Source organism: Pan paniscus, chromosome 19, assembly GCF_029289425.2.
Source record: "Pan paniscus chromosome 19, NHGRI_mPanPan1-v2.0_pri, whole genome shotgun sequence".
In the NCBI taxonomy this organism is placed as follows: Eukaryota; Metazoa; Chordata; class Mammalia; order Primates; family Hominidae; genus Pan; species Pan paniscus.
This window is the reverse complement of record NC_073268.2, coordinates 69,945,578-69,958,572: the sequence shown is the minus strand read 5'-3', so window position 1 is coordinate 69,958,572 and position 12,995 is coordinate 69,945,578. Positions and strand designations below refer to the sequence as shown.

Here is a 12,995-nt window from a genome sequence, read left to right as displayed (position 1 = left end):
AAGTACTGTGCTGTGGGGCTATGGGAATAAACCAGACAGGACTCTGTCTTAAAGGAATTTACGTTGTAAAAAAAAAAAAAAGCACAATTAACTATGTAGACACTGCTCATGGCTATAAGGAAAGTGTTGAAGTATTGGCATGGGATTTTTGAAGCAGGAATGACTCCTTATAGCTGATAGAAAATGGAAAAGTTGTCCTGAAACAATATTCTCAATGGGCCTTCAGAAGGTATAGGATTGGACATTGGGAAAAAGAGTGGACAAAGATTCTGGGCTGGCAAACCTGGAGAGCAAAATCAAACCAAGAAGGTAAGGAAATTCAAGGCATACATGAAGGATCGGGAGTAGACATTATGGGAGTTTTGTAAAGTGTGATTGAAAAAGGGGTTGGAACCTATTTCATTAAGTCTTTTAAGTGCTAAAGAGTTTACATTTTATGTAAGACACAACGCATGCCTGATACTCAGGAATGGGGAGAGAGACCTAACAGAGTCTATGATTCTGGAAGTCACTTAGTGCCCTGTTGTGTACGCAAGTATATGAAGTTAGAATAGTCCTGTAGGTATTTTCACCTTTAGGACAAGAGGGGTTCTTTTTCCGGGTCCCACAGTTTAGAAAGCCACTGCCTGTCTCTAAAGAAATGTATTAAAGATCTGGACATCTTTATCACTTAAATTTAGATTCTACTGTTGACAGAAAAGGACTTGTAAATGTTACTGTTAGTTCTTATGATAAATACCCTTCCAGACCTCAGGAAAACATGTATTTATCTCTTGCCTTGTGTCATCAAAAGCAACGGTGATAGTTTTGGAATACTGTAAAGATTTTTAATCCAGGCCACTACTATTGCCAGAGATGGGATCTCTTTTGGGTTTGAAGAGGATCTGAGCAGAAATGCTTATGTAAGAAAAAAGACAAGTTACTTTTCAAATTCTTCCTCTCACATTGCATGTCCACTTTTACACTTCTTTTCATGCTTTGATTCATGGCTCCAGAAGTATACAAAACTAAATGTAGTATTAGCAACAGTTTCACATAGTGGCTGACTGAGGCACATTTTGCAGTATCACATATTTCAAATTACTTTTAAATTTGTATATAGGCAGGTGTAGACATAATGTGTAACATGTGATACTGATTGTATCTAATTATTGTTATCTACAGTATTTCTGTTCCATAAAGTTGCCTTCAGCACTGAACAAGCCAATGCTGAATAATGGGTCCTACGTAAATCTGTGGTAAGGTCCTCAAGAGCCTCTGGTCACAGCATTTTCATCAACTAATCAATACATAGCCTTGTTTTATGTGATTTTGTTTAAACAGACCTTACTTAATGTATATTCTCTGTTCATTAACATTAAACTTATGGCTAAATGCACTGTAACTCGTGCCTGAACAAAGCAAATCTGATACATGCATTTTGTCCTGATAGAAGCTAAGAAGGACCATCTCAGCCTTCTTGTGCTTGGGCACACTAGAGAGCACTCAACATTACGTTTGGGAGTGGGCCATTTTAAATAGCAAAAAATCACCAACTAAAAGTACAAAATGCAAAAAATGTGATACTACATAGATCACCAAAAGGATTCGTATTTACATATGAAGGCTTTAACAAGAAGGCAGAGCTTCGACTTGTTTGAGCTCAGTTGGGAACTTGCACCTTAGGAAGCTCGCGTTTTTATATATAGGCAAGTCTGGGAATGACCGCAAAAGCAGTGTTGATTTCAGGGCAACAGATAGATTTTAGCAAGTAGGAGAATTTGCAAACACGGAATCCTCAAATAATGAGGATTGACTATATTTATATTCACAACCAGATGGACATTGAGGGCTACAATTGTCAATGGCTTTAGTTTTCTAGACTATTTAATGAGTTGATAAATTAATCAACTAAAATTTTAGTTTAATTAACATAATTTAGGACACTGGTATCTATTGGTAGTTTGTGTTATAATAGAATTAAGATATAAAATATGGATCTCTCATGTTATAATTTGTATTTTGTTTTTTAATTTTAATACATTTGAATATTTAGATAAAATAACTTTTTAGAAGGTCTATATGAAAAATTGTGGGCTGGGTGCAGTGGCTGATGCCTGTAATGCCAGCACTTTGGGAGGCTGAGGCGGGCGGATCACGAAGTCTGGAGATCGAGACCATCCTGGCTAACACGGTGAAATCCCGTCTCTACTAAAAATACAAAAAAATTAGTCAGGCGTGGTGACGGGCGCCTGTAGTCCTAGCTACTCAGGAGGCTGAGGCAGGAGAATGGCGTGAACCTGGGAGGCAGAGGTTGCAGTGGGCCGAGATCCAGCCACTGCACTGCAGCCTGGGTGACAGAGCAAGACTCCATCTCAAAAAAAAAAAAAGAAAAGAAAAGAAAAGAAAATTTATGAAAATACCTTAGGATTTTCTTCATTTATTTTAACTTACATTTTATTTATTGATGCATTTATTTATTTTTAAAATCTCTATAACATAGTGGATCCTCATTTCTCCATACTATTCCATTAGGGCATTTTTGTGGCCCTTAAGTCATATTTTAATAAAGTATATAATAAAATACATATGCTTTGAATATAATTCCATTTTATTTTTTTAATTTCTTATCTTACACTGAGAATGTATATAGTCTGAGATCAAGATTAAAATAAATAAAACACTCAAATGCAAACAAAAGATGGGACCAGAAAAAAATTTTAAAGGACTGAAGATAAATTCTTACAATTGTTAAGGTGGACATATTTAATATATTTTACTTAACAATTTGTTTGCATGATCTGTAACATTTGTTGGTGCAAAAGTAATTGCAGTTTTTGCATTGTTGGTGTTTGCTGTTTGATATTGAAATACATTCTTAAATAAATGTAGTTATGCCCATCATTTTAATGGGCATTTGTTGATTTATGGTTTTTTGCTAACAACACTACTTGCTGTTTATGTTTATTTTAGACTATTGAAATGATGTTGGACAAAAAGCAAATTCGAGCAATTTTTTTTCTTTTTTTCCTTTTTTTTTTTTTTTTTTGAGATGGAGTCTAGCTCTGTTGCCAAGCTGGAGTGCAGTGACTCAATCTCGGCTCACTGCAATCCCTGATTCCCTGGTTCTAGCGATTCTTCTGCCTCAGCCTCCCGAGTAGCTGGGATTACAGGTGTGCGCCTCCACGACCAGCTAATTTTTGTATTTTTAGTAGAGACGGGGTTTCACCATGTTGGCCAGGATGGTCTTGATCTCCTGACCTCGTGATCCGCCCGCCTTGGCCTCCCAAAGTGCTGGGATTACAGGCGTGAGCCACCGTGCCCAGCTGCAATTTTCTTTTTCGAGTTCAAAACGGGTCGTAAAGCAGCAGAGACAACTTTGCAACATCAACAATGCATTTGGCCCAGGAACTGCTAATGAACGTACAGTGCAGTGGTGGTTCAATAAGTTTTGTAAAGGAGACAAGAGCCTTGAAGATGAGCAGCATAGTGGCCAGCCATCGGAAGTTGACAACAAACAATTGAGAGCAATCATATAAGCTGACCCTCTTACAACTACGTGAGAAGTTGCCAAAGAACTCAACATCAACCATTCTATGGTCATTTGGCATTTGAAGCAAATTGGAAAGGTGAAAAAGCTTAATAAATGGGTGCCTTTTGAGCTGAGTGAAAATTTTTAAAAATTGCCGTTTTGAAGTATTGTATTTTCTTATTCTATGCAACAATGTTTCTTGATTGGATTGTGATATGAAATGAAAAGTGGATTTTTTATGACAACCAGCAATGACCAGCTCAGTGGTTGAGCTGGGAAGAAGCTCCAAAACACTTCCCAAAGCCAAACTTGCACCAAAAAGCTCATGGTCACTCTTTGGTGGTCTGCTGCTGGTCTGATCCACTACAGCTCTCTGAATCCTGGCAAAACCATTACATCTGAGAAATATGCTCAGCAAATCGATGAGATGCACCAAAAACTGCAATGCTTGCAGATGGCATTGGTCTACAGAAATGGCCCAATTCTTCTCCACAACGCCCGACTGCACGTCACACAACCAACGCTTCAAAAGTTGAATGAATTGGGCGATGAAGTTTTGCCTCATCTGCTATGTTCAACTGACCTCTCACCAACCGACTACCACTTCTTCAAGCATCTCGACAACGTTTTGCAGGGAAAACACTTCCACAACCATCAGGATGTAGAAAATGCTTTCTAAGAGTTGCTTGAATCCCAAAGCACAGATTTTCACATTATGGAAATAAACAAATTCATTACTCATTGGCAAAAGTGTGTTGATTTTAATGGTTCTTATTTTGATTCATAAAGATGTGTTTGAGCCTAGTTCATGGTCTAAAACTGCAATTTCTTTTGCACCAATCTGATAGATGTAAGGTATGTGGGCCTCCATTGGTACTCTTGTTTTGAGCCCCACAGAAGTTAATGGTGGATCTTCAGCTAGGAGAGTGGTGGTGATGGTAAAGAGAATAGGATCATTCTGAATATTCACTGGTGACTGGCACTCCCATGTACACTGACTGCTGTGCCTGACTTGTGTGGGGGCCATACAAGCGGGGACAGATGAAAATCAGGAAAGTCAACTTCTGTGGAGGGAAGCTTCAAAAAAAAAAAAAAGGGTAAGATTTGGAGGGGAGGGAGAGAAGAGAGTTGAGAAAAGCTCATAAAACTATGGAAATTAATTATAAATTTAAATGCCTCGTTATTGGGATTAAAAAGGAGACAAGTTCAGAAGCTCTACTCTAATTGTGAGGGTTTATTATTTATGATGCTCCATTTAGATTAGGAATGCAGTGGCACAGAGCTCGTTTTTATCAAATGCTAATGAGTAATAATTGCTATCATAAGTAACACTACTCTTCATAATGACACAGCAGAATACCTCTTTATCACATCTATTTAGGATATTAGTGGACAGAATATAATGAGAAACAATTTTATGGTGAGACAATAACATATAAACCTTTCAAGTGAGCTATCACAATACCGATAGAAATAAAACAGTATAAATAACAGTAAGGACATTGCAGGCAGATATACTTAAGATCAAAAATCCCAAGAATGTCATTTATTCATCTGATTAATTTATTCAACCATTGCAAGACTCAGTTTCTTTATCTGGTAAAATGGGGGTATAAATTATGATTTTGCAGTGCTGTGAGAATGAAGTGAGGTGATGTAAATAAGGAACTTGTTATAGTGCCAAGAATAGAACGTTCAATAAATTGAGGCTCTATCAATAGTGGTATTACTACTCTGCTAAAATAAAAATTCAATCATGTCACTCTTTTGCTCAAAAGCTTCTAAGGGTGCCCATATCTCAAAGATTAAATGCCAAAGTCCCAAGGATGGCCTAGGAGGTCATTTACACTCTGGCTCTCCCCCACCCCCCATCCTTCTATTCTCTGATGGCATTTGGGGTCATCTCGTTGTATTCTTTCCTCACTCACTTCTCTGGCCACACAGGTCTCCTTGCAGTTTCTCAACAAGGTCAGGCACACTCCTAGACCAAGGCATCTGCACTTGCTGCTTTTATCCTGAAATAGTCTTCTCTTGTATATCCACGGTTCATGCTCCTTAACTTTCTTTAGGTATTTACTCACATGTCCTCTTCTCAGTGAGACCTTTCAAGACCACTCTATTTAAAATTACAATCTTCCTCCTAAAAAGTCTCTATTTCTTTTGCTTGCATTTTTTTCTCAATATTGCTTATTACACCATCTACTGTGACTCATCTCTTATAGCATACAGCTTAAATTTCTCTCAGGTGCCCCAGTGGGAATAAGACTAGTATCCTGAACCTTGGAGTCCTTTCATTCACAAGCTTAATGTGATTCTGTTTTTATTGTCTTTCATTTTGTTGGCAAAATTATGGTATATGAGGACTTAACTTAAAAAAAAAAAACGTTTCGTTTGCCTCTGTCTTGCTGTCTTGCTTCTTAAACTCAACCCTAATTTTTTTTTTTTTTTTTTTTTTTTTTTTTTTTTTACATTTTGGTAGGACATTATTTTACCTTAAAGCCTTTAAATTCAGAAGCTGTGAAGGAAACTACTATCTGTTTTCTCAATATTTCTTCTCCAGTTTTTCCCTATAGTAATAGAATTATTCTGTTGGCTCATGGCTGCCCAGGTAAAGACATGCCCCACTCTTCCTTGCTGGTAGCCATGACCAAATGACTGAGTTTAAGTTTGGGCCAGGGAAATGTTAGTGAAAGCAGTATGTGCAACTTTTTGATTTATGACCATAAGCGGGAGGTGTCCCTGTGGGTGTGGTCGTCTTTGTGCAGACAAGGGTAACACTCCAAAGATTACTGAGCAAGCATTCTGGATCTTCAACACTATAAAATTGTCCTAACCACCCTGCGATGCCTTCCAAGCTGGTTAGATGTAAGAATGAAATTGACTTTCATCTTGATGAAGCAATTTATTTGGCAGGTTCTTGTTAGAGTAGTGTAGGTTCTATCCCCACAAACACAATAGAACACAATTTTAACAGCAGTTTTGTTCTGAATTATGTTGTCAAGAGTAGTGTCATCATTAAAAAAAATAATGTGTGCTGCATTTATTGAGCCATGCCATATGCTAGAACTCTGCTAGGCAATGACCATTTATAACTTTCAAAGCAATCCTATAAAGTAGGTATTATTCTAGTCTTATAGACGAGGAAGCAGATGCTTTGAGAAGTTATGCAGCTGGTCCACGTTTGCTTTATTAACTAATAAATCCATGAATTACTTTATCATTTCCACAGTGTTTCTGGTTACAGAGACCTCTCTTGGCACACTACATTTCACAGAGCCTCCAAAAGAAATAATGGTGGCACTAAGACCAAAAGGATAAGAGGAATTTACTTTGTTAATATGAGAGAAAAATCACATTACCGGCAGGAACATATAATGTGCACAGGTCCCATTGCAGGAGGGACCATGGTAAGAATGAGTGGTGAAAACAAGGTTAATGTGATTTCATTTTTTTTGGATCAATGCCCAAAGGTGGGATCGTGGATTATATGATAGTTTTATTTTTAATTTTTTGAGGAATCCTTATATTGCTTTCCAGAGGAGAGTCATCGTTTTGCATTTCTACCAGCAGTGTACAAGAGTTATGATTTCTTCACATTGTCACCTATACTTATCTTTTTTTATAATAGCTATCCTAACAAATATAAAGTGATAATGTGTTTTGATTTTCAGTTCCCTGATGAATAGTGAAGTCAACCATTTTTTCATATATCTGCTTCCCAATTATATGTCATACTTGGAGAAATGTCTATGCAAGTCCTCAGCCATTTTTTTATTGAAATATTAGGGCTTTTTTTGCTACTGAATTGTAGAAGTTCCTTATATATTTTGAAAAACATATATATATAAAGGTTTTCCATCAATGGTCACATATATGTATCCATGTATATATATACACACACATACACACACATATACATATACACGCACATGCGCACACACTCACACACCCCCATATAATTCTTCTTTCAGGGGCTCTGTGAAAGGTAGTGTAATGGAAGAGGGTCTCTCTAATGAGGAATGCTCTAGAAATGATAAAAAATTCATAAATTTATTAGTTAATAAAGCAAACTTGGACCATATAAACAGTGAAATATTATTCAGCCTTTTAAGGAAGGAAATCCTGCAATATATGATGAACTGGAAAAACTTTGAGGAAATGATGCTAAGTGAAATAAGCCAAGCACATACAGACAAATACATAAAATTCCACTCTTATGAGGTATCTAACATAGTTGAATTCATAGAAGCAGAGATTAGAGTGTTGGTTGCTAGGGCCAGTGGGAAGGAGGAAATGAAAAGTTACTAATCAAAGGGTGTAAAGTTTCAGTTATGCAAGATGAATAAGTTCTAGAGACCTGTTGTACAACACTTTGCTTATAGTCAACAGTACTGTATTTTACACCTTAAAATCTATTAAGAGGTTAGATCTCTAAGTGTTCTTACCACAGTAAAATTGTTTTTAGTAAAAGAGGAAATTTCTGTAGCTAGACAAGTATGAGCAAGATTGTGGTGAGAGCTGAGACTGGAAAAAGTAAAGACCTGTCTCTACACAGACCTAGACGATACCGTAAAGAAATGTATCTTGGAATAATTGAAAAGCTTTAAGAAAGCAGTGGCATTATCTTTGATTTGCTTATTATGATGAGCACTATAGTATAAGGAGAGTGGAATGGCTTCTAGAGGAAAATAGAATGGCTAGGAGATATTGCATTAAATTAATACATGATAAAAAAAGATGTAATGGCATTTTGAATTAACATAATGTCAATCCAAATGTCACAATGGATGTAAAGAAAAGTAGACAAGTAAAAGGAGTTTCAGGAAGCATTTGGGACAGTTTGATGATGACCTGGGAGAAATTCCCAGGGTCTCTACAGATCTGTGCTTTGGAGCATCATACTTTAACCTACAAGTAGTTACAGTATAAATAATAAACAATTCTGAAGATGGAGATAGAGGCATAAAAACGTGGTAGATGTACTCAGGACTAACTCATTGATTCTCGATTCTGACAAGGATCAAGGAGAGTTGCTTTTTGGGGATGTGTGTGTGTTTTTTTGTTCTTTTGAGACAGGGTCTCCTTCTGTCACCCAGGCTGCAGTGGCACCACATCTTAGCCCATTACAGCCTCAGCCTCCCAAGCTCAAGCAATCCTCCCACCTCAGCCCTCATGAGGTAGCTGGAATCACATCCAGCTAATATTTAAAGAAAACTTTTATAGAGATGCAGGTCTCCCTATGTTGCCCAGGCTGGTCTCTGACTCCTGAGCTCAAAGAATCCTCCTGCCTTGACCCCCCAAATGGCTGGTATTACAGGCACAAGCCACTATGCCTGGCCTAAGGAGAAATTCTAGAAAGCATTGGCATTTGAACTGGTCTTTAAAGGCTATAGAAGTTCCATACTAGGCAAGATGAGCAAAATGTCTGTCTTAAATGTTCCTTTCTCTTAAACTCTTAGTTTATGAGAAAGAATCTGCCATTTTGTTTGTTCCCTTTTTTGTCCATAGGTCACCATGCTTAGTATACTGTAATCCTCCTACCTTAACCACTGCTAACCATATCCAAGAGCGTGACTCAAAGGCTGCCTGTAATGGTTTTCCTAGAGTGTCTGGCTAAAAGCATACAATCTGGTCAGGTGCCACAGGTCTGTCTATTTTTGCATAAAGACTGTATTTATCAATCACGCTAACTTAATTAGCTGGCTAGAAAATAGAAGCAGGGTAGAAATAGCTCAATCATTTTATTTTTTTTATTATTATTATACTTTAAGTTTTAGGGTACATGTGCACAATGTGCAGGTTAGTTACATATGTATACATGTGCCATGCTGGTGTGCTGCACCCATTAACTCGTCATTTAGCATTAGGTATATCTCCTAATGCCATCCCTCCCCCCTCCCCCCACCCCACAACAGTCCCCAGAGTGTGATGTTCCCCTTCCTGTGTCCATGTGTTCCCATTGTTCAATTCCCACCTATGAGTGAGAATATGTGGTGCCTGGTTTTTTGTCCTTGCAATAGTTTACTGAGAATAATGATTTCCAATTTCATCCATGTCCCTACAAAGGACATGAACTTATTATTTTTTATGGCTGCATAGTATTCCATGGTGTATATGTGCCACATTTTCTTAATCCAGTCTATCATTGTCGGATATTTGGGTTGGTTCCAAGTCTTTGCTATTGTGAATAGTGCCGCAATAAACATACGTGTGCATGTGTCTTTATAGCAGCATGATTTATAGTCCTTTGCAGTAATGGGATGGCTGGGTCAAATGGTATTTCTAGTTCTAGATCTCTGAGGAATCGCCACACTGACTTCCACAATGGTTGAACTAGTTTACAGTCCCACCAACAGTGTAAAAGTGTTCCTATTTCTCCACATCCTCTCCAGCACCTGTTGTTTCCTGACTTTTTAATTATCACCATTCTAACTGGTGTGAGATGGTATCTCATTGTGGTTTTGATTTGCATTTCTCTGATGGCCAGTGATGGTGAGCATTTTTTCATGTGTCTTTTGGCTGCATAAATGTCTTCTTTTGAGAAGTGTCTGTTCATGTCCTTCGCCCACTTTTTGATGGGGTTGTTTGTTTTTTCTTGTAAATTTGTTTGAGTTCATTGTAGATTCTAGATATTAGCCCTTTGTCAGATGAGTAGGTTGAGAAAATTTTCTCCCATTTTGTAGGTTGCCTGTTCACTCTGATGGTAGTTTCTTTTGCTGTGCAGAAGCTCTTTAGTTTCATTAGATCCCATTTGTCAATTTTGGCTTTTGTTGCCATTGCTTTTGGTGTTTTAGACATGAAGTCCTTGCCCATGCCTATGTCCTGAAAGGTAATGCCTAGGTTTTCTTCTAGGGTTTTTATGGTTTTAGGTCTAACGTTTAAGTCTTTAATCCATCTTGAATTAATTTTTGTATAAGGTGTAAGGAAGGGATCCAGTTTCAGCTTTCTACATATGGCTAGCCAGTTTTCCCAGCACCATTTATTAAATAGGGAATCCTTTCCCCATTGCTTGTTTTTCCCAGGTTTGTCAAAGATCAGGTAGTTGTAGATATGTGGCGTTATTTCTGAGGGCTCTGTTCTGTTCCATTGATCTGTATCTCTGTTTTGGTACTAGTACCATGCTTTTTTGGTTACTGTAGCCTTGTAGTATAGTTTGAAGTCAGGTAGTGTGATGCCTCCAGCTTTGTTCTTTTGGCTTAGGATTGACTTGGCGATGCGGGCTCTTTTTTGGTTCCATATGAACTTTAAAGTAGTTTTTTCCAATTCTGTGAAGAAAGTCATTGGTAGCTTAATGGGGATGGCACTGCATCTATAAATTACCTTGGGCATTATGGCCATATTCATGATATTGATGCTTCCTGCCCATGAGCATGGAATGTTCTTCCATTTGTTGGTATCCTTTTATTTCATTGAGCAGTGGTTTGTAGTTCTCCTTGAAGAGGTCCTTCACGTCCCTTGTAAGGTGGATTCCTAGGTATTTTGTTCTCTTTCAAGCAATTGTGAATGGGAATTCACTCAAGATTTGGCTCTCTGTTTGTCTGTTATTGGTGTATAAGAATGCTTGTGATTTTTGTACATTGATTTTGTGTCCTGAGACTTTGCTGAAGTTGCTTATCAGCTTAAGGAGATTTGGGGCTGAGACAATGGGGTTTTCTAGATATACAATCATGTCGTCTGTGAACAGGGATAATATGACTTCCTCTTTTCCTAATTGAAAACCTTTATTTGCTTCTCCTGCCTAATTGCCCTGGCCAGAACTTCCAACACTATGTTGAATAGGAGTGGTGAGAGAGGGTATCCCTGTCTTGTGCCAGTTTTCAAAGGGAATGCTTCCAATTTTTGCCCATTCAGTATGATATTGGCTGTGGGTTTGTCATCGATAGCTCTTATTATTTTGAGATACGTCCCATGAATACCTAATTTCTTGAGAGTTTTTATCATGAAGGGGTGTTGAAGTTTGTCAAAGGCCTTTTCTGCATGTATTGAGATAATCCTGTGGTTTTGGTCTTTGGTTCTGTTTATATGCTGGATTACATTTATTGATTTGCATATATTGGACCAGCCTTGCATCCCAGGGATGAAGCCCACCAAAAGAGACAAAGAAGGCCACTACATAATGGTAAAGGGATCAATTCAACAAGAAGAGCTAACTATCCTAAATATATATGCACCCAATACAGGAGCACCCAGATTCATAAAGCAAGTCCTGAGTGACGTACAAAGAGTCTTAGACGCCCACACAATAATAATGGGAGACTTTAACACCCCACTGTCAACATTAGACAGATCAACGAGACAGAAAGTTAACAAGGATACCCAGGAATTGAACTCAGCTCTGCACCAAGAAGACCTAATAGACATCTACAGAACTCTGCACCCCAAATCAACAGAATATACATTTTTTTCAGCACCACACCACACCTATTCCAAAATTGACCACATAATTGGAAGTAAAGCTCTCCTCAGCAAATGTAAAAGAACAGAAATTATAACAAACTGTCTCTCAGACCACAGTGCAATCAAACTAGAATTGGGGATTAAGAAACTCACTCAAAACTGCTCAACTACGTGGAAACTGAACAACCTGCTCCTGAATGGCTACTGGGTGCATAAAAAATGAAGGCAGAAATAAAGATTTTCTTTGAAACCAATGAGAACAAAGACACAACATACCAGAATCTCTGGGACACATTCAAAGCAGTGTGTAGAGGGAAATTTATAGCACTAAATGCCCACAAGAGAAAGCGGGAAAGATCCAAAATTGACACCCTAACATCACAATTAAAAGAACTAGAAAAGCAAGAGCAAACACATTCAAAAGCTAGCAGAAGGCAAGAAATAACTAAAATCAGAGCAGAACTGAAGGAAATAGAGACAAAAAAACCCTTCAAAAAATTAATGAATGCAGGAGCTGGTTTTTTGAAAGGATCAACAAAATTGATAGACCACTAGCAAGACTAATAAAGAAAAAGAGAGAGAAGAATCATATAGACGCAATAAAAAATGATAAAGGGGATATCACCACCGATCCCACAGAAATACAAACTACCATCAGAGAATACTACAAACACCTCTACACAAATAAACTAGAAAATCTGGAAGAAATGGATAAATTCCTCGACACATACACTCTCCCAAGACTAAACCAGGAAGAAGTTGAATCTCTGAATAGACCAATAACAGGCTCTGAAATTGTGGCAATAATCAATAGCTTACCAACCAAAAAGAGTCCAGGACCAGATGGATTCACAGCCGAATTCTACCAGAGGTACAAGGAGGAACTGGTACCATTCCTTCTGAAATTATTCCAATCAATAGAAAAAGAGGGAATCCTCCCTAACTCATTTTATGAGGCCCAGCATCATCCTGATACCAAAGCCGGGCAGAGACACAACCAAAAAAGAGAATTTTAGACCAATATCCTTGATGAACATTGATGCAAAAATCCTCAATAAAATACTGGCAAACCGAATCCAGCAGCACA

General features: G+C 37.9%; 2 long non-coding RNA genes across 2 annotated transcripts in view; both read left to right on the top strand.

Annotated features, from left to right (window-relative positions):
• Nucleotides 1-12,995, top strand: part of LOC134729459 (uncharacterized) — a 550,495-nt gene that overhangs the window by 448,401 nt on the left and 89,099 nt on the right. The window lies entirely within an intron of this gene.
• On the top strand, nt 1,982-4,639 carry LOC129394467 (uncharacterized). Its single transcript, XR_008621760.2, has 2 exons — nt 1,982-3,152; nt 3,286-4,639. It is a non-coding gene; the product is annotated as an uncharacterized LOC129394467 (long non-coding RNA).